This window comes from Elaeis guineensis, chromosome 2, assembly GCF_000442705.2.
Source record: "Elaeis guineensis isolate ETL-2024a chromosome 2, EG11, whole genome shotgun sequence".
In the NCBI taxonomy this organism is placed as follows: domain Eukaryota; kingdom Viridiplantae; phylum Streptophyta; class Magnoliopsida; order Arecales; family Arecaceae; genus Elaeis; species Elaeis guineensis.
Genome location: NC_025994.2, coordinates 82,047,963 through 82,068,780, shown reverse-complemented (window position 1 = coordinate 82,068,780; position 20,818 = coordinate 82,047,963). Strand labels below are relative to the sequence as shown.

At 39.3% G+C, this 20,818-nt stretch overlaps 1 non-coding gene across 1 annotated transcript in view; it reads right to left on the bottom strand.

The window, feature by feature from the left end:
• Positions 1-6,383: 6,383 nt before the first annotated feature.
• Positions 6,384-20,818, bottom strand: part of LOC105034124 (uncharacterized) — a 29,404-nt gene continuing 14,969 nt past the window's right edge. Inside the window, exon 4 of the transcript XR_012138376.1 lies at positions 6,384-6,867. This is a non-coding gene — a transcript (uncharacterized protein). The remainder of the gene's footprint in view (positions 6,868-20,818) is intronic.

Here is a 20,818-nt window from a genome sequence, read left to right as displayed (position 1 = left end):
GCCAGATGGCATACTGATATATGATGGTTCAAACACATAACAAGTGGCTCTTATTTGCTGCACCTTGTTTGTTTTAGATGAGCTAAATGTAAAGTTCATTTTTCTAGATGCAATAGTTCGCTCAAAAGCACAGCTACAAGCTTTCTTTTTTATGGTATGACATAGCTTGGATAAGGGCAAACATTATTGTAGCTTGGTGGGGAGGGTTAGATGCGTGAACCCTGGTTTCCTCTATTTTTTAGTAAGGACAGATTTTTCATCATTTTTATGAAATAATTTGGTCTTTTTGTGAATGATTACTTTGCGAAATAATTTGCAATTAAAGTGGATCAACTTAACTAAGCCATTATTAATTGTAATTACATGTTTTAGATTTGACTTCGATCTGAAATTTGATCCTCAGATCATGAGCATTTTGTGAAATTGAGGACAAACAAAATGTTGGATTTGTATATAATATGTAATTGCTCAAGAGAATAGGGAGGTAAAAGCCACCCTAATTTTTGACCCCCGACCAGCCTCGCTTGCTTGGAACCCATGCCCCAAGGTAGATCAAGTCTAATCTCACAATATAGGGACTCATGTAAACAAAGGCTGAAATGAGGTCCAATGCTAATTGGAATTGAATTAACCCTGATCTCTCATCTAAGAGGTGAGAAATAATAGCATGCAAGCCAATACGTGCCGTTGTTTGTATTAAGTATATATAATATATGTTTTAGGTGTATTTTATGTGTATTTTTCTGTGGAATGAGATACGGGTTAACGTAAAGGGATGTTGGTGAGGCAACATTTCATATTCCCTAGAAAATGGAGATAGCTTTAGACCAAATATTGGGATGGCAAACATATGCTTGGGTCTCGAAAGAAATTATCTATATAACAAAATCTTTCAATGGGTCTTCTTGGAAAATATGATGAAAAGGGTGTTGAAAGGGATCAAGGTAGCTAGATGGAGTAGCGAATCTCTCTTTTTTCAAGGATCAATGATCCCTTTTTCGAGGTATTTTTGACTTAATCTTATTGGTTACTCTAATTAGAACCCCATCTCTTTCGATCATGCCCTTCTCTTATATTTTTCAGAAGTAAAATCCATGACTACTAATAAGCATCTAAAAAGACCCTAACTTCCTGTATCCACAAGGCTGTTATATCAATCTTTTATTTTTGGAAGAAAGTAGTAATTTTTTGAAAACACCAATTTAAGGAAGAAAATGATGCAAAGTATGAAAAAAGTATGATTAAGGAAGAAGTATGATTCCATCCTTTTACCCTTCGCTAGCTGCCTCACACTTTTATCCAAGGTACATGAGGTTATGTGCAGATATCCGATGCTAGCATCCAAATATGTCCTAAGAGGCCAACCAAATTGGTGACATATTCCACATGTCTAGAGATTGCAACAGTGTGCCCTAGATCATGGATTCCCTATGTAGCCAATAGCTGCCATGACTTTGGTAAGTTATCATGCTACTCAATTTGCATGTTTTACACCAAGGCTTCTCGATAATTACCCAAGTGTTGGCTTTATGCAAGGCTCAAGCTATATTCATAAAATATTATTCGAACAAATGGAAAATATGCCACAAAAGTTATCGAAGCATATGGTCTATGAGATATTGCAAATAGGGCAATTGAATTATTCCCATGAAATATCTTTCTTTGCTAGTAAGTGTTGTACAAGAAACACGCCAATTCGGTCTTGGTGGAACAACCTACTGGTAAATCCATCGGTTCACGGATCATGATCACACTTGCTGCCATCTTCTTCAACGGAAAAATCCCTCTTCCTGACTCCTAACACGACATCAAGATTCAAACTAAACTTGTTTCCATATCTAAATGATACATTGCTACAGTACCGCCATGGTGCTTGCCTCCATGGCCCATATGGTGAGTTGGTGACCATTATTAGCATGCCATGCAAGGACCTCGGTTCTTTTGAAAAGTAGCAAACCCTCTCGAGCCTTTTTTGTTCCATTGACACTGACGTGCATGCCCACTGGCACTTCTAACCCCATCGTTCATGCCAAGAAATATAGTATTCCATTTCCTTCTCTGAGCAGAGGCTCAAAGAACCAACCCAGAGTTTTACCATCTTTCCTTGTCTCCTTACTCGTGTTCTTGTTCTTATGATGTCTTGCTACATGCCAACCGATCCCAGCGGGAACAATGTAGCAAGAAAGAATTCCTTCACCCAGCGGCAATGACTCACCTTAGGTGCTTAAGAAATCTTTACACACAAAAATATACATCAACACTCGTACCGAATACAAGAGCTGTTGCCACGGAGTGGACGAATCCACACCAATCTCCTCGTGCCATGTGGAATGGATTACTTTGGGGTGTTGTGGTTGGGCGTTGTAGTAGCGTGCTGGTCTCCCCTCGTCCTTTGGGGTTGGTGGTCCTACGTACGTAGAAGGACCCACGCCACCTTTATGATGGTGTCGTGTTCTTTTGTAACCCAGTCTGATGCAACGCCACAGGTTGGAGGATGGTGCGAATTATGGCAGCCACCTGCATGCGGGGCTGAATCACGTGAAGAGGGAGGGAGGGAGAGAGAGCGCGCTCTTGGAGAGTTTACTTTGGTGTATTTTTTTCCTTTTTAACTTAAAGTTACGCATGGTCTTTTCTAATATTTTTTTTTTTTCAAGTGTCAACTTGTGCTTCCCACGTGTTATTGATGACCCCATTATTGCATGTCATGTCAACAAGGAATTTTTTTATTTTTTAATTTTTTTGGGGTTTCATTAAAAGGAGCAAGGTGCATGCGAAAACAGTTAACCAGATACTGCCTTAAGGAGGAAAAGAAGATACAGAGGGCACACTCGGAGGGTGTCACCAAGCAGGTCAAGTGTCAAATTCTAATCTCGGCGTAGATTGGAATTTACCAGATGATGTGCTCATCAGTAGGTAGAAACCAGGGGGAAGATTGGATGGAGGGAGAAGAGTAGAAGCATGAGGTTTGGGAATTTTGACACAATGATTTAAATTGGGTGATGATTGAAGTATGATGTTTAGGAAGATAAAAATGGGTGAGAAGATAAAATAGATGATGAGGTTTGGAATGTCAGGCAATGATTTAAGTGAGAGTATATTATTGAAGTATGATGTTTTGCTCCAGTTTTAAAACACAAGCGTGTTATGTGAATTCGTTTGATAGAAGACATCATCAAGAAATTTAGTAATCCAGTGAGGATGCTGCAAAAGAGAGAGCAAACATTTTATGGCAAGGACATGGGTAGCTAAATATTAAAATAATTGCATTTATTTTCGAACTTGTGTGATCAGCCACCAGTCTCTTCCTTGGTTCCCTTTCTTTTTTTTTTTCTTTTTTTTTTTCAAAAATCATTATTTCCACTAATTTAGAAGACACAAGTTGGACATTGTAACCACGATCGTTGCAGTTTAAGTTCCCCTAAATAACATTATTCTGCTGCAATCGTTGCTACGGATCTTATGCCAAAGGGTGGCAATTATTAACCTGAAAATAAAAGTTGTCCCAATCCAACTTGGTTTAGGTCAAGGTTGTTTAATTTGGATTAGAAAGGGGTCAATTTTTTTGCCCAAACTTCAATGTGTTAGTTATGGGTTAGAGCTTTGACCTGAATGTAGAATTTTGTTCGAGATGAGAAAATAAAAGTTTCATTAATGAGCCATGACTTCTATCAGAGTTCAGAATCTTACCTTTAAAAAATAGTAAACTATGCTATTTAGATTTATTGATGGTGCATAAATATTCAAGATCTTCTCAATATATATTGATATAGGACTAAATACACATCCACACAAATTGTTATAGACTTTTTTCATTTAAGCTCTAATATCTTACTAAATTAAGAGTCTAAATTCATTTAAATTTAATCATAAATATCATAATCCGTTTGTGATCAACTCAAATGGGTCTTTGCATGGTATTGATAGGGTTTCTCAATATATAACTATATCCACCAAGTCCCACCATGATGGAGGGTGGGGGCCAGGTGTGCGGGGAGGGAAGAGAATGAGCTTGTATATATGCTATTGCTTTAGCAGGTGTCCATGACTGAGAACTTGGAGAGAGACAGGCTACGGTAATGAGTGTCTAAAGGATCCAAGCAGTTGATATGGTTCAATATTAAATTGCATGTCTGTCTATTTCAAATTTTTCTTAAAAATATGACAATGTAATTAGTTGACAGTAGGTGACCTACTATGTTCCTATAATACACTTCATAGGTGAAATTCATTTTAATTTTTAAATAAAATACAATGAATATGCACAAAAGTAAAACCTTTGATTTTAAATCCGATAGTCCAGAGTAAGACAAGTGTGTAAAACATTATAGCATTAAATCCCATGAATTGTTGGAAGATCAGAATTGCTATGAAAGAAAGAGGCATGGATTCTCTACAGTGTAAATTTTTGAATCATAGAGTGCTACACATAGGTGGATTGGATCCATATGGAATGTTGTGGATCCAATGAAGAGAATTAAAATTTTAATTTGAAAGATTTTAATGATCCTCATTAAAATAAATTTAATGACCCTTTCCTTTCCTCTATGATTAAAAAATAACCTTCGTTAAAATAAATTTAATGACCCTTCTCTCCCATCCGTAAAATAAATTAAATGACCATTTTGCCTCGTGCTTCTCCTTTGCAGAGGATTCGACCATCCTCGTAGTGCTTCTCCTCTCCTCTTCGTTGCAACACTCCTTTATTAAAAAAATATTTGTCTACGTTAGAATAGCAAGTGGATCTAGCCTCATCTTCCCTAGCAAATGCCAATGGATTCTGCCAACTCTCTCCTCTCATTGAATCTTCCTCAATCAACAATATTTTTTGAGAAGATGCTACAATTTTTTGTCACCATTGTTCACTCACCACGCTAACAAAGATACACTCCATATTTATTACCATCATCCCTAACATCTTTATTTCTTCCATTTTTCACGGGCCATGCTTTATATAAATTTATTAGTTTTTCACTATATAACAAGTGTTTGTGGAAATACCTAAGAGAGAGTACAATCTTTTTTCTTGAACATTGGAAGATGGAAATAAGAATACAAAATAACTGAGAAGTATTGATCTAATAGTTTGACTTATCTATGAAACATATAATAAGTAATTGAGAAGTGTGAATACTCGTATTATATTTCATTATATTGTCAAATCTTCTTGTCATATAGGAAAATTGTTTCATAATAAAGCAAAGAGAGAGCTTAGCGCACCACTGATGAAGTAACAAAAGGAATAGTATAGTGGATACTTCGTAATAAAGTAATGATTGGGCATGAAGATTATTATTTGGTCTAATATGATTGCTTACTTTCTACACTAAATATAGGACCAGAAAGAAGGATCTTAAATCAGGTTAAAATGCTATTAAAAAAAATCCAAAGAAGAATATTTTTGCCATAAAACAATAGCCAAGTAGGAACAACTACTCAAAGCCAACATATAAGGAAAAGATTTGTTGTCTCTGTCATTTGCATTGTTTTGTTACATCCTCTCTTAGCCTATCAAATATTTAATAATAAAAAAAACAAAGTAAAGTCAAAAATATTTAATTAATAACTCAAGAAATTATCATGTTGCAGCTTTTAATCGGAGAGGAGAGGAGAAGGGTCATTAGATTTATTTTAACGAGGATTGTATTTTAGCCGAGAGAAGAGGAGTCATTAAATTTATTTTAACAAATATTAAATTTTTTTAAAAAAAAAATTAATGCTTTCTATTGGATCATAATATTTCATACAGATCCAATCTACTTATGTATAGCATTCTATGGCGTAAAATTTGCACCGATAAAAAATTTATAGTAAAAAAAATAGCTGATTGTGGATGTTTGGATCGAGTCGTGCGATCATGAAATAAATCAACCATCTTCTTTTTCTCAATCTTCCTAGGCATTGCTGAACTCTCCACTAATTTCTCACTTTCAATGAGATTTGCGAGACACTTGTTGGTAATTAAAGAAGAGTAGGGGCACAGGATTGCTGCCAGCACTCTAAAAAGGCCACGTCCGGTCCCGTGGTTCGTATTTAATGCAAATAGCTCACTATATTTGCCAAAAAGACCCTGACATTATTTCTAGATGGAAGGAATAAAGGCTGCTCGATGAACATAAAGCAGAGCAATCTCTATAAGAATAAACTTCCCGTCAAGACAAAGATATCCAATTTATTTCAACATATAAAGTAAATAAATTAATATAATAATACTGTTTTTAAAATGAGGATGAAATCCTCTTCTTCTTTTTTTTTTTTTTTCTTTTTTGTGCGAGCGCGAGGGTCCACAGATTCATTAAAGAAATATTTAGTTTTCAAACATGAAATGAGACCTCGATTTTTTAAGTTGGTACTCTCGTGAAATTGCACGTCTCGATCAACTATGGGAATGGTGACCTGAGAGAGACCATTATCTTGCAGCTGCTATTTGGTTTTTTCCCGATATAACAGCCCGACCAAAAAAGAAAAAAGAAAAACAAAAAGCCCGCATTGCCAGTGCCCTTCTCTGCCTCAGAGGAGCTTTCTCTCTGCATGTTACGTACAAACTCACATTTTCTTCACATTTTCTGCATGAAAGGGATAAAGATGGGACAGAATTGTGCAGCCACATTTATGGCTCTACAACAACAATGCCGTAGAATTTTGCAGGCTGGCGGGAAGTATACAGATCAGCGGACCAAATAAAAACGTGTCCCCGACTCTCCGAGACCAGCGGTGTCCCTTACAACGCTCACACGTGTCGCTCTTGGATTGTTCCTCCTGGCTGTTGTATGTTCTGCGAGGTACTTGTGGCATGCAAGAATAATTGATTTTTTTTTTTTTTCACAATCTTTAACCATGCTTTGTGCACCTTTCAAAATATGGCATGAGCTGCATGATCAATATTATGAATGAATGGAAGAGATTCATCATATTTTAAAAAATATATAAAATTAATCTAACGATTGAGATCGTCAAAGAACATCGATCATTTTTTATTGGATGGATGTTTGATCAGGATATTATTTTTCAAAACTTTTTCAGTACCACGTGATACAGCAGAAAGAAAGGAGAAATAAAATAAAAACAATCAAAATACGTAGATCGACCACAAGAGGAGTCACTTTCATGGGATATGCAAACTTCACTATGAAAAAAAAAATTTATAAGAGAAGATCTCACCCTCAACCCTCGTACATTCAATTTTTCTCTCACCTAAAGTTCTCTCTCACAAAAGCTCTCTCTTTTAGAAAATCCCCCTAAACCCCTGAAACGACCAGCGTCCGCTGTCCAAAAGCCTCCTGCTCCTCTCTCAGCGACCTCGCGCCTCTCTCTTCTTTTCGGGTTTTGATTTATTTTCCGCATAAAGCCTTTCGGCATCTACGAGAAACCAGTCACACACTGGCCTTTATAGGCCTTAAACAAGAGTTAGATTAGGATTAGAAATCCTAATATGACTCAAATAAACTTTAGATAACCTCCTCCAACCGTCGAACCGAAACTGGGACATCCCAGGACCGTTCGATCATGATCGGTCCATAGAATAGTACCGTGGACTGCGTGAAATGTCTGAAAAATATCCAAGCGGTCCACGCGGTCTGCCATGGACCGCCCGATCCACCATGGATCGGGGTACAAGCCCGGGTGCAGTGCCTGGGCCTAGGCCGGCCCACGCCCATGCTGGGCGCCTGAGCCCGGGCCACGCCCCACGCACCCGCACATTGGCCCCGCCTGGGCCGCTCTCCGCCGCCTGTCGTCGTGCCTCCGTCGACGATCCTCTGTCGCCTCAGGTCTCGTGCAAGCTTCAAAAGCTCGTATCTCCTCCATCCGAGCTTTATTTGGGGTGATCTTGATCTCGTTGGACTCTATTTTTCATCACGGACCTCGCTGTGGGCTCAATATAGATCGAATCTCGAGGCATCAAATTCTAACAACCTCCACCTCGACTCGATATTCTGCCTCCTCCCAACTCCGAGAGCTTCTGGATCTCCTCGCCCCCATGCCCTGGGACAATCACCTGCTGATCATGGATGGGCAAACATGGGAGTCGAGCCAGACCACTCGATCCCATCTCCGTCGTATGCTGTGCTCCTCCTGATCTGAGACCTATTTGGGGCATCATCCTGCGGCAATAGAAATCTCACCTTGCGACGTCGCCTCTCGTCCTCCCGAGTCTTCTGTCTCGTGCCCGATCCACCTCCATCTGGAGCTTCATCTTGCTCTGGGCTCCACCTGACTCCCGAAGCTCCACCTCGCGCTGGGCTCTCCGTCAAATGGGCGCAGTGGAAGTGAGGTGGCACAGGGAGAATGGGTCAAGGTGGTTTCATTATTTAAACCAACCTAATTGAACCAAATAAGTTAGGCCTAATTAGACTAATTTAAATCCAACAAAATTAGGCTTAATTAGGGTTAATAAAATTCTAATCAAATCAGAAAATGATTAAGCCCAGTCCCTGATCAAATTAGGGACCAAACCATCTCGATGATTAGGTCAACTCTTAACCTAATCGGATCAAACCCAACTGAATCCAATTCAATTGGACTTGATCCAAAAATAATTACTCAATCAAATTGAGTTAATTAGCGATCAAATCACTAATTAAACCTCTCGTAAATATTGAGTCCAAATTCGATGGGTAATTGGGTATCAAAATTCATCGATATGTAATCCTGATTGAAGAGTCCCAAACCAGTGGGACTCGATCCCGGTACCCAAAATGTGTGGGACTCATAATCAGAGAATCCTGATTCTCGATCACAGAGTCCCAGACACGTAGGACTCATAGTCCACGAGCATTAGGACTCTTCATCAGCCATCAGATCAGATAGGAACCTCTAATGTGTGTGACCCCACAGGTTCGAACCTAAGTCGGTAGCACAGAAATCAATTCCTGTACTAATCGAAGTGACCATCTAGCAATGGTACCCGACGACTGGATAGATCGAATAGTCGCAATCGCAACACTCAGAACCTACGTGAATATGGTTACTGTATAATTCATCCTTTTGATCTCTGTGTTTAGGATGACTCAGGATTAAACTGTCAACCCTGATTAGATCATCCGAATCGTGCTCAACTCAAACAGTCCTGTGACTCCTCACAAAGACTACCCTGACCAAGGTTTTGCTAAATTGAAACACGACTGTACACAGCTCCTGAACTGGAGTGGTCAATCTCATCTTGACACACGTACCGACAAGTCAAGTACTTGACTACACCCAGCAGCCTTCCGTCACTGAATTAGAAATTCAGGTAGTCCAGTGCCTAAGTGCAGTGAGTTGCTTGCAAGTCACCGTGGTGGTCTCAGGTCGGAGGGATATTTATACCCATATTCTATCGGAGCAAATCTTGACAGTAGAAATAGCTCTGGAGTCGGTCACGTTCAGTACAAATGTACCCTTACATCTCACCTGTATGCTATACCAGTGTCTCCACATTCATTGGTTAATAGGACAACCAACCTATATGGCACACAATGACCTATGCTTGATAAATGTTGTCGTCCTTGGTAACAACGTATCATTTGGTCGCGAATAGATTTAAAGACTAAACGACAAATCCTCTTTTGTCGAGTCTAAATAGTCCTAAGGACTTCACCACAACATACGAGTTCATTAGAAGATGAAACATTTTGTGATAAAAAATATCAAAATAATTTTTATTAATTTATAATTTATGTATATATACAAAAATGAGCACAACCGTCAACAGGCTGACGATTGGCTTTGAGATACTATCCCCAACAATCTCCCACTTGGCCTAAAGCCAATCGGTGCAGTATCTAATACCCATCTTCGACTTGTAGTTGTCAAACTCTTTCACCGCAATGGCTTTAGTGAATGGGTCAACCAGGTTCTCCTTTCCGTCGATCTTCTGAAGGTCAACGTCACCTCGATCCATAATTTCTCGGATGAGATGGTAGCGGCGCAGAATATGCTTCGTCCGCTGGTGTGCCTTAGGTTCCTTCACCTGAGTAATGGCTCCAGAGCTGTCACAGTAGAGCAGAACTGGACCAACAAGGAAGGGTGCTACTCCGAGCTCGGTGATGAATTTTCTCGGCCACACCGCTTCTTTGGCAGCATCTGATGCAGCAACATACTCCGCCTCGCAAACTGAATCAGCCACTGTGTGTTGCTTGGAACTCTTCCAGCAGATAGCCCCACCATTAAGGTTAAAAATAAATCCCGACACACTTTTGCTGTCATCGTGATCAGACTAAAAATTAGAGTCTGTAAACTCTATAAGTCTCAAGTCCGATTCACCATAAACAAGCCACTGATCCTTAGTATTTCTTAAATACTTCAGGATGATTTTAATAACCTTCCAATGATTCTCCCCTGGATCAGATTGGTATCTACTCACTACCCCTAGTGAGTATGCCATATCTGATCGTGTACATATCATGGCATACATGATAGATCCCACTGTCGAAGCATATGGAATCCTACCCATACGCTCTTTCTCTTGAGGTATTATCGGACAATCCCTCTTCAAGAGAGAAATTTCATGGCCTATCGGTAGATAGCCTTTCTTAAAATTCTCCATGCTGAACCTCTTCAGCATAGTATCTATGTACGTAGACTGGGATAAACCAAGCAACCTTTTAGATCTATCCCTATAGATCCTCATCCCTAGGATTTAGGAAGCTTCTTTCAAATCCTTCATGGAGAACTGTGACGAAGCCAAATCTTTATTCCCTGTAATGCAGGGACATCATTCTCGATTAAGAGAATATCATCCACATACAATACAAGAAATACCACTACTGGACCATTAGCCCACTTATAAATGCAAGGCTCTTCTCCGTTCTTAACGAAGCCATATGTCTTGATCATCCTATCAAAATGTATGTTCCAACTCCGGGATGCCTGCTTAAGTCCATAAATAGACCTCTGTAGTCTGCACACCTTAGACTCATCAGTGGATGTTAATCCTTCAGGTTGTATCATATACACCTCTTCATCCAGCTCTCCATTTAGGAAAGCTGTCTTTACATCCATCTGTCAGATTTCATAGTCCAGATGAACAGCTATCGCAAGCATAATCCGAATGGATTTGAGCATTGCCACAGGAGAAAATATCTCGTCATAGTCTATACCATAACGTTGACGATATCCCTTGGCAACCAGACGGACTTTATAGGTTTCCACCTTTCCGTCTGCGTCCCTCTTCCTCTTGAAGACCCACTTACACCCTATGGATTTTACTCCTTCAGGTGGGTCAACCAATATCCACACATCGTTGACCTTCATGGACTCCATTTCGGATTTCATGGCCTCTAGCCATTTCTCAGAGTCGGATCTCTGCATTGCATCCATGTAGGTGATCAAATCCTCATCGTTTTCATCAAGTTTGATAGGATCGTCGTCCCAGACCAAGAAACCATAGTATCTGTCCGGTTGACGTGATATTCTACCAGATCGCCTTAAGGGTGCTTGAACAATGGACTTCGAATTTGATCTAATCAAATCTGATTCAGGTTCAGCAACTTGTGTCAATTTTTTCACCTGTCGAACTTCATCAAGTTCGACCTTAGAGGCAACAGTCCCTTCACCAAGAAACTCTTTTTCCAAAAAGATTGCCTTAAGGCTGACAAATACTTTTTACTCATCAGTCAGGTAGAAATAATACCTTTTGATCTCTTTTGGGTATCCTATAAAATTATACTTATCAGACCTAGGTCCTAGCTTGTCCGTAGTTAAATGTTTAACATAAGTCGGACATCCCCAAATCCTAAAGTGTGAGAGTACTGACTTACGTCATATCCATATCTCATATAGCGTTTTGGTTACAGACTTACTCGAAACTCTATTTAGAAGATAACAAGCCGATTCGAGCACATATCCCCAGAGAGAGATCGGCAGACCAGCAAACCCCATTATGGATCGAACCATGTCCAACAAGGTCTGATTCCTCCTTTCAGATACACCATTATGCTGTGGTATTCCAGAAGGAGTCTATTGAGAGAGAATCCCATTCTTCCCAAGATATGTTAGAAACTCATTGGAAAGGTATTCACCTCCTCGATCAGATCGAAGAGTTTTAATGTACTTCCTAGTTTGTTTTTCTACCTCATTTCGGAATAGTTTGAACATTTCAAACGACTCCGACTTATGCTTCATTAAATAGACATACCCATACCTCGATAGGTCGTCTGTGAAGGTTATGAAGTAGAAATATCCACCTCTTGCACTTGTGCTCATGGGTCCACATACATCAGAATGTACCAGACCCAAGAGTTCACTGGCTCGCTCACCTTTTCGAGTAAAAGGTGACTTGGTCATTTTACCAAGAAGACAGGACTCACAGGTTGGAAGTGATTCACAATCACCTACTTCAAAAATTCCTTCTTGAGCCAACCTGTTTATCTTGTTCTTATTGATATGACCTAGCCTACAGTGCCAAAGGTAGACTTCGGACACATTATCTATTATAGGACGTTTACCGAAGGTTTGAACCACATTAACAGGTTGTAATAGAAAATAAATTCTATTATAAAGTTATCCAATAAATATTGTAACACCATTCAAAATGATATTGCAAACATTTCCTTTTATTAAAAATTGATAACCGTTCATGACCAAAAAGCCTACAGAAATAATATTTAATAAAAAGCTTGGACAATAGTGACATTCACTCAGAATTATATTTCGAGAATTGATTATAAGGTTCATGATTCCTAATGCTAGAACTGAAACTTTGCTTCCATCTCCAACGTTCAGGAACCTCTCGCATTCATCAAATCTCCTATTGACCTGCAGACCCTGCATCGAATTGCAAATATGATAAGGACTTCCGGTATCCAATACCCAGACAGTAGTATCACAAATGGAAAAGTTGCAAGGTGTTATCATATAAGTACCTTACTTCTTCTTTGGTCTGTTCGGGTCCAGTGAGGCAATGTATAAAGGACAGTTCCTCTTCCAGTGCTCCTGCTTCTTGCAAAAGAAGCACTCCGCCTGGCTCTGGTCGGGCTTGCGCTTCTTGGTCTGACCCTGTGCAGACGTCCCAGCATGCAGTTGCACCTTTTTATTCTTCTTCTTCTTGTTCTTCTTCCCTTTCTTAAAGGATTGACGACCAGAAGAAGACCCTCCCACAACATTCACCGACTCCTTATGGAGCTGGTGATCCTTCTCAAAGTTCTGCAGCAACCCCAACAAGCCGTGGTAGTTCACTGCAGGCTTTGTCATTCGAAAATGAGTAAGGAAGGGAAGGAAAGACTTGGACAGAGAATTAAAGATCGCATCCTTATCGAGCTACTCGTGTAGGGAAAAACCCAGTTTATTTAGACGCTCAATTATTTCGATCATGTATAGTACATGATCAATGACTGAGGCTCCATCCCTCATCCGAGCATTGAAAATGGCACAACTAGTTTTGTGCCTTTCAACATCGTCAGACGTGCCAAAAGAGTCGTTCAACATTTGAAGCATCTCTTGTGACTGGACGTTCTCGATCCTGCGACTGAACTCATCATTCATTACCGCCAGCATAATGCACCAGACGTTGGTGCGGTCGTTGAGCCACTTCTGATAAGTATCTCGGACCGTCCCTCTAGCGTTCAGGACTGGCTCCTCAGGTGCTGGATCCGTTACTACATAAAGGATCCGCTCATGCTCAAGGATGATTTTTAATTTTTGATACCAGCTATCGAAATTAGGTCCCATGAGCTTGTCATTATCTAATAATGACCGGAGCGGCAGGGTAGTGGCCATAGCTGCATAAAGAAAAATCAGACCTATATTAGTACATAAATTATTAATACTAAAGATTTAGACTCTAGTCTAAAGTTTCTCCCAGTATTTTTACGAATTGATAGCCTCAACCTCCAATTCGAAGAATTACTTTAATTCTTTAGTGGGTACTAGAATCCACACAAACTACACACAAGCCCAACTTTGGTTGGTCAACCCATGTGCATCTATGGGTAGGTTCATAACCAGTTGTTTCTCTAAATAACTTCTAGTAATTAATTTTGCCCCAGAACCTAATCAGTAGGCTTTGGCCTCCACTGAAAAAATCTGGTTAGGTCCAACCATTAACATGATTTGATTTGGTGAATCGGACCAATAAATGATCAAGCCCGACTTTGGTCGGCCAACCTAACCACCTTCAAAAAGACTCAAACCAAATTATCATACTATGAATGATAATTCTATTAGTCAATAAGCACCAAACCTTTGGGCCTCCAATGATTATTAAACTAATGGACTCATTATCACTCACTTAATGGGAGGCTATGACTTAGTTATCAATATAACTTAATCATTTTTAGGACCTAATAATTTTTAAGAATTTTATTAAAGAATCGAAGAGAAGAAAATATCCGACCAATTTCAATCCTCCCACTGACTTCACCAAGTCAGATTAAAAAGAATTTACTTAAAGCTGGCATTAGGAGCATCTAAATCAGTCAAACTGATTTATCTAATGACATGGGTGAGCCCTAATCACCAAGTGATCTAATCAAAACCTAATTCACCAAGTTGGCCAAGTAAGTGAGATCAGTGGTGGGGATAAGCCATTAACTCGTCAGAGATCAAATCACTGCGAGTAGCTTCCGCTTAAAAATCACTGGTCAAACTGTCAAACTTACCTTAGACACCAACCGGTTCATTAGTTTTAATTTGATCAACTTAGTAAATAGAGTTCCACCACATAGCCATGAATTAAGTATCTTGATCTAGTTAAAGACATGGACCCATTCAACTATAACTATTGGAGTTGAGTCTAAAGTATCCTTGACCTAATCTAATTTAACTTTTGATTAGATTTGATCAATTACTCTAATTTAGTCCATTTCTTTAAGCTAATCTTAGGTCTAACCCAATTATGGACCTAATCCATCTAACCCATTGACTCACAAGTTTATGCAATTGTCTTAGGTCTTAATTCACAATTTTAGACTTACTAGACAATACTTAATTCTTTTAATTAAGTATTTGGACTGATGGGTCAGGATTTGGCATTTCAAAAATAATTTTTAAATTTAAAAAATTTTATTTTTTGTCCACCAATATGTTGACTCATTACACAAATAGATCAGCATATTTCATAAATAGCAATCCTATTGCTAATTACATAACAGAAAATAACTCAATCAAAATAAATCATGAATATTTCTTTCGCTACTTCATCTGCATGGGATATAATTGCATCGGCACCCCTACCGCCATAGGAAACCCCATCGAATGGAAAGAGAGTCTTTAAATTCTATTTTTCTCCTATGACCGGACGACCATGGCAACCAATCCAATTCGATTACTTGCTACTTGGATCAAGTATATCTAAATATATCAATTTTAAATTTTAAATTTTAAATTTTAAATTTTGAATTTTAAATTTCAAACAAATTTTAAATTTCAAATTTTAAATTTTTGAATTTTAAATTTTAAATTTTAAATTTTAAATTTCAATCAAATTTTAAATTTCAACTTTTTGAATTTTAAATTTTTAAATTTTGAATTTTGAATTTGAATAATTTTCAAAATTTAAATTTTAAATTTTAAATTTTAAATTTAAACTTTTAGATTACAACTTAATCTACGCATGCAAATATATATATCATATTTAAAAACCTGCTCTGATACCATTTGTGGAGAAAATTCAGTGCAAGGGTAAAATGATAATTTTAAATTTTTTTCAAAATTACTATTTTACAGTGAAAATTATTAATTAATATAATTAATTAATAAAAATTTATCCTATACTAGGATCTAAATATGATATATAGCATGCATGCATTTAAATTTGAAATTCGAATTTGAACAGTAAACACTTTACTATAATATGTTCAGAATACAATACCTTTGTGCGGATAGTAGATCGCCGCCATCTGATCATCGTCAGGAGACTCTGATCGTCGCAATGTAACCACATAATGTGTCTGACCTTTGTGGATCATCCACACAAAGCTCCCGGTCTGATCGACTCCTCACGAGTACTAGCTCGTTGTAGAGCCCTTTCGATGGCCGATGCTGATCGAACTCCTTCGATCGATGTCTACCGATTCTTCGGATGCTCTGGATCGTCAGCAGACGTGTTTGAGAGGATGTTGAAGATCTCTCTAAAATTTGGTGGACTCACGACACTCGTAGCTCACCTTCTCACTTTCCGAACTCCAGGTTGAAACCCTGAAGAACTCACTGAAACTCTGCGCACACTTTTTCTTTCTTTTATTTCTTTCTCTCGGAAGGATATAGACCTTCACCTTGCACACAAGGATTCCTCACGCCCAGATTTTCTCTCCAAAATTTTTTTTTTACACGCCCCACTCTTCTCTTCCTTTTAAAATAATGTCAAACGTCTTATCCACGTGAGAGGATAAAGATGAGTAATTGCACATTTGAATTCAAATCAAATTTTGAATTCAAATGGAAATCAATTTATCCCTATCCACTAAGGACGTGAGAAGAGGAGGGCGTGGCTTAATTTGTACGTGAGTGATTTCATAAGAAATATTTTCTCGTGTAATAAATGGGATGCTAAAAGAGGATAAGGTCAAGGCGCTAAGATTGGTTGCTCATTCAAATTCAACTTTGTTTTGAATTTGAATGGTCAACCAATCATCCTTATCCACTCATTTGGCGCATTAAAGTAGGGCGTGAGGAGGGCTTTGCATGAGGAAAAATTCATGAGAACTTTCTTCTCATGAATTCAAATGGGCGCAGTGGAAGTGAGGTGGCGCAGGGAGAATGGATCAAGGTAGTTTCATTATTTAAACCAACCTAATTGAACCAAATAAGTTAGGCCCAATTAGACTAATTTAAATCCAACTAAATTATGCTTAATTAGGCTCAATAAAATTCTAATCAAATCAAGAAATGATTAAGCCCAACCCCTGATCAAATCAGGGACCAAACCATCTCGACGATTAGGTCAACTCTTAACCTAATCGGGTCAAATCCAACTGAATTTAATTCAATTGGACTTGATTCAAAAATAAGTACTCAATCAAATTGAGTTAATTAGCGATCAAATTACTAATTAAACCTCTCATAAATATTGAATCCAAATCCGATGGATAATCGAGCATCAGAATTCATCGATATATAACCCTGATCGAAAAGTCCCAAACCAGTGGGACTCTTGACCCCGATACCCAAAATATGTGGGACTCGTGATCAGAGAATCCTGATTCTCGATCACAGAGTCCCAGACACGTAGGACTCATAGTCCACGAGTATTAGAACTCTTCATCAGCCATCAGATCAGATAGGAACCTCTAATATGTGTGATCCCGTAGGTTCGAACCTAAGCCGGTAGCACAGAAACCAATTCCTGTACTAATCGAAGTAACCATCTAGCAATGATACCCGACGATCAGATAGGTCGAATAGTCGCAATCACAAACTCAGAACCTACATGAATATGGTTACTGTATAATTCATCCTTTTGACTTCTGTGTTTAGGACGACTCAGGGTTAAACTGTCAACCCTGATTAGATCATCCGAATCGTGCTCAACTCAAACAGTCCTGTGACTCCTCACAAAGACTACCCTGGCCAAGATTTTGCTAAATTGAAACACGACTGTACACAGCTCCTGAACTAGAGTGGTCAATCCTATCTTGACACACGCACCGACAAGTCAAGTACTTGACTACACCCAACAGCCTTCCGTCACTGAATTAGAAATTCAGGTAGTCCAGTGTCTAAGTACAGTGAGTTGCTTGCAAGTCACCGTGGCGGTCTTAGGTCGGAGGGATATTTATATCCATATTCCATCGGAGCAAATCTTGACAGCAGAAATAGCTCCAGAGTCGGTCACGTTCAGTGCAGATGTACCCTTACATCTCACCTGTAGGCCATACCAGTGTCTCCACACTCATTGGTTAAGAGAACAACCAACCTATATGGCACACAACGACCTATGTTTGATAAACGTTGTCGTCCTTGGTAACAACATATCATTTGGTCGCGAACAGATTTAAGGACTAAACGACAAATCCTCCTTTGTCGAATCTAAATAGTCCTAAGGACTTCACCACAACATAAGAGTTAATTAGAAGATGAAACATTTTGTGATGAAAAATATCAAAATAATTTTTATTAATTCATAATTCATGTACATATATAAAAATGAGTACAACCATCAACAGACTGATGATTGACTTTGGGACACTATTCCCAACATTCCAATCCCGCACCTCCATGGTGGTTAGCTTCTCCTCGCACAAGAGAGCATAGATCAACCCCTGTTGGATGAGCACGTCCTTCACCCTTGCCTGCCACAAGGAGAAATTGCTCTTACCATCAAATTTGTTAATCTTCATCTTGATTGATCCTGTCTTCTCCATCTTCAGTCTTGCTCACCACCGCTGCAATCTGCGTCTTTGTACCGCCTTGCTCTGATACCATTTGTTGGATGAATGTCTGACCAGGACACCGCCTCCCAAGATTTTTTCGGTACCATACGATGCAGCAGGAAGAAAAAAAATAAAACAAAAATAATCAAAATACGTGGATCAGCCACAAAAGGAGTTGCCTCCACGGGGCATGCAAACTTCACTATGAAAAAGAAATTTTATAAGAGGAGATCTCACCCTCAACCCTCGTATATCTAATTTCTCTCTCACCTGAAGTTCTTCCTCACAAAAGCTCTCTCTCTTGAAAAATCCCTCTGAACCCCTAAAGCGACCGGTGTCCGCTATCTAGGAGCCTCCTGCTCCTCTCTCAACGACCTCGCACCTCTCTCTTCTTCTCAGGTTCTGATTTATTTTCCACGTGAAGCCTTCCCGCGTCCACGAGAAACCAGCCACACACTGGCCTTTATAGGCCTTAAACAAGGGTTAGATTAAAATTAGAAATCCTAATCTGGCTCAAATAAACCTTAGATAACGTCCTCCAGCCGTCGGATCGAGATCGGGACGTCCCTGGATCGTTCGATCATGATCGATCCACAGAATAGTACCATAGACTGCACGAAATACCTGAGAAATGCCCAGGCAGTCCATGTGGTCCGCCATGGACCGCTCGATCCACCGTGGATCGGGGTACAGGCCCAGGCACGATGCCTGGGCCTGGGTCGGCCCGTACATGCGAGCCTAGGCCGCGCCCGCACTGGACGCCTGGGCCCGAGCTGCGCCCCATGCGCCTGCGCGTGGGCTGGGCCGCGCGCCTGTCCGAGCCGCGCTCCATCGCCTGCGGCCGCACCGCTAGCTGCCGACGGTCCTCCATCACCTCGGACACGTGCAAGCTTCAAAAGCTCGTATCTCCTCCATCCGAGCTCTGTTTGGGGTCATCTTGATCTCGTTGGACCCCTTTTTTCATCGCGGACCTCACTGTAGACTCAATGTGGATCGAATTTCAAGACATCAAATCATAATATTTTTTACGAAAGATGTTACTTGAATCCTTGTAGGAGAACCAGCTCAATTATTGGACTAGCCCCATTTATGATCTATTGATAAAAGAGTGCTGCTAGGGATCACCCACTCGTTTCATCAGGTTGGTATTATGGTTCGTGAACTGGTTGATGGTGTTAGTCAAGCCCTGTAAATCTTTTTTTTATTTTATTTTGGGTAGAAGCCCCGTAAATCTTTGAAATAACCACCAACCCCCACATCAAACAAGTAGGTCGAATGGCGTTCCAGCGGATGACCTCTAGCTTTTTCTGTACAATTGCCTCTGGGAATGGCAGTGAGTAGGATACTTGTAAATTTATCCTCTCCATGCCCAAACCTATTTAAAATTCTACCATCCGATCTTGTCCCAAATTTGATTAAAAACTTACCCACAAATTTTAAACCTGCCACATTGAAAAAAATGATAAATCTATCGGATACCTGAACTTACCCGATTAATCTTTTTTCGAATTGGATTGGGTATCTGACCCAGAATTACAAAAAAAAAATAATAATAATAATATCAAGTAAAAATGGATATAAATAATTTAGTAAACAGTCTAAATACAAATAGATTTTATAACTTAACAGTAAAGATAGAGGTTAGATATTCTTAAAGCCCGACTGCCATCCCTAATCATCTCCCATCATGCACCCAAACACAATAATCTCACATTATCCTCTTTCCTCAAAATTCTTAGCCTACTCGGGATAAACAAGTCAAGTTGCTTGCGAGTTATTCGAGCTCGACTCGATTCAGCTATTATCGAGCTTGAGTTAAGCTCGAGTAGTTTTCGACTCCAGCTTCAGCAGCAAGATACTTAGTTTGAAAGCTCACAGCCTATTTGAGTTTACATATATTTTTAATAATATTAGTTTTATGTATAATATATTTATTAGTATATATTTATTAGTAGATCAAGACTCGAATTCGAGCTCGAGTATGGTTTAGTGATATTCCAGCCGAGTTGATCTTGGGCTTTACATTTTTTTTATCGCATTAAGCTAGAGCTTGAAATATTAAGATTCGATCGATCTTGAGTCGAATTTTGAACCCGAGTATTTTGAATTGAACTTGGGCTTCTAGTTATCAAGCCTGTGTGGGGGCTTATGTATAAGAGTTTCTTTATGAAACTCACAATAAATGCACCATCCCATTAGCTTAATTTATTGAGCCCATTCATGGCTTTCCATTGTCAAACATTTGGCTCTTCAATTGCCAAATAAAGGCTTTTCAATTACCAAGTCATGTGCCCCTTTATTTTCTCTTTGTTAAGCTTCAAAGCATGTAATCCATATGCTAAAATGCAGCCAAAAAGATGTGAGTTTGCCCACTTTGGGCACCCTTATATTAGGCATTTAGATCCCAATGTCTAACATTTCCTACTCGCTCGTGGTGGGCATGGCCTTGCCATGCATCCCTCTCTTACTCCATTCATACTTGCTAATAGATTGTGCCGTGCATATATACGAAAAATCTCATTGGAGATAAAAAA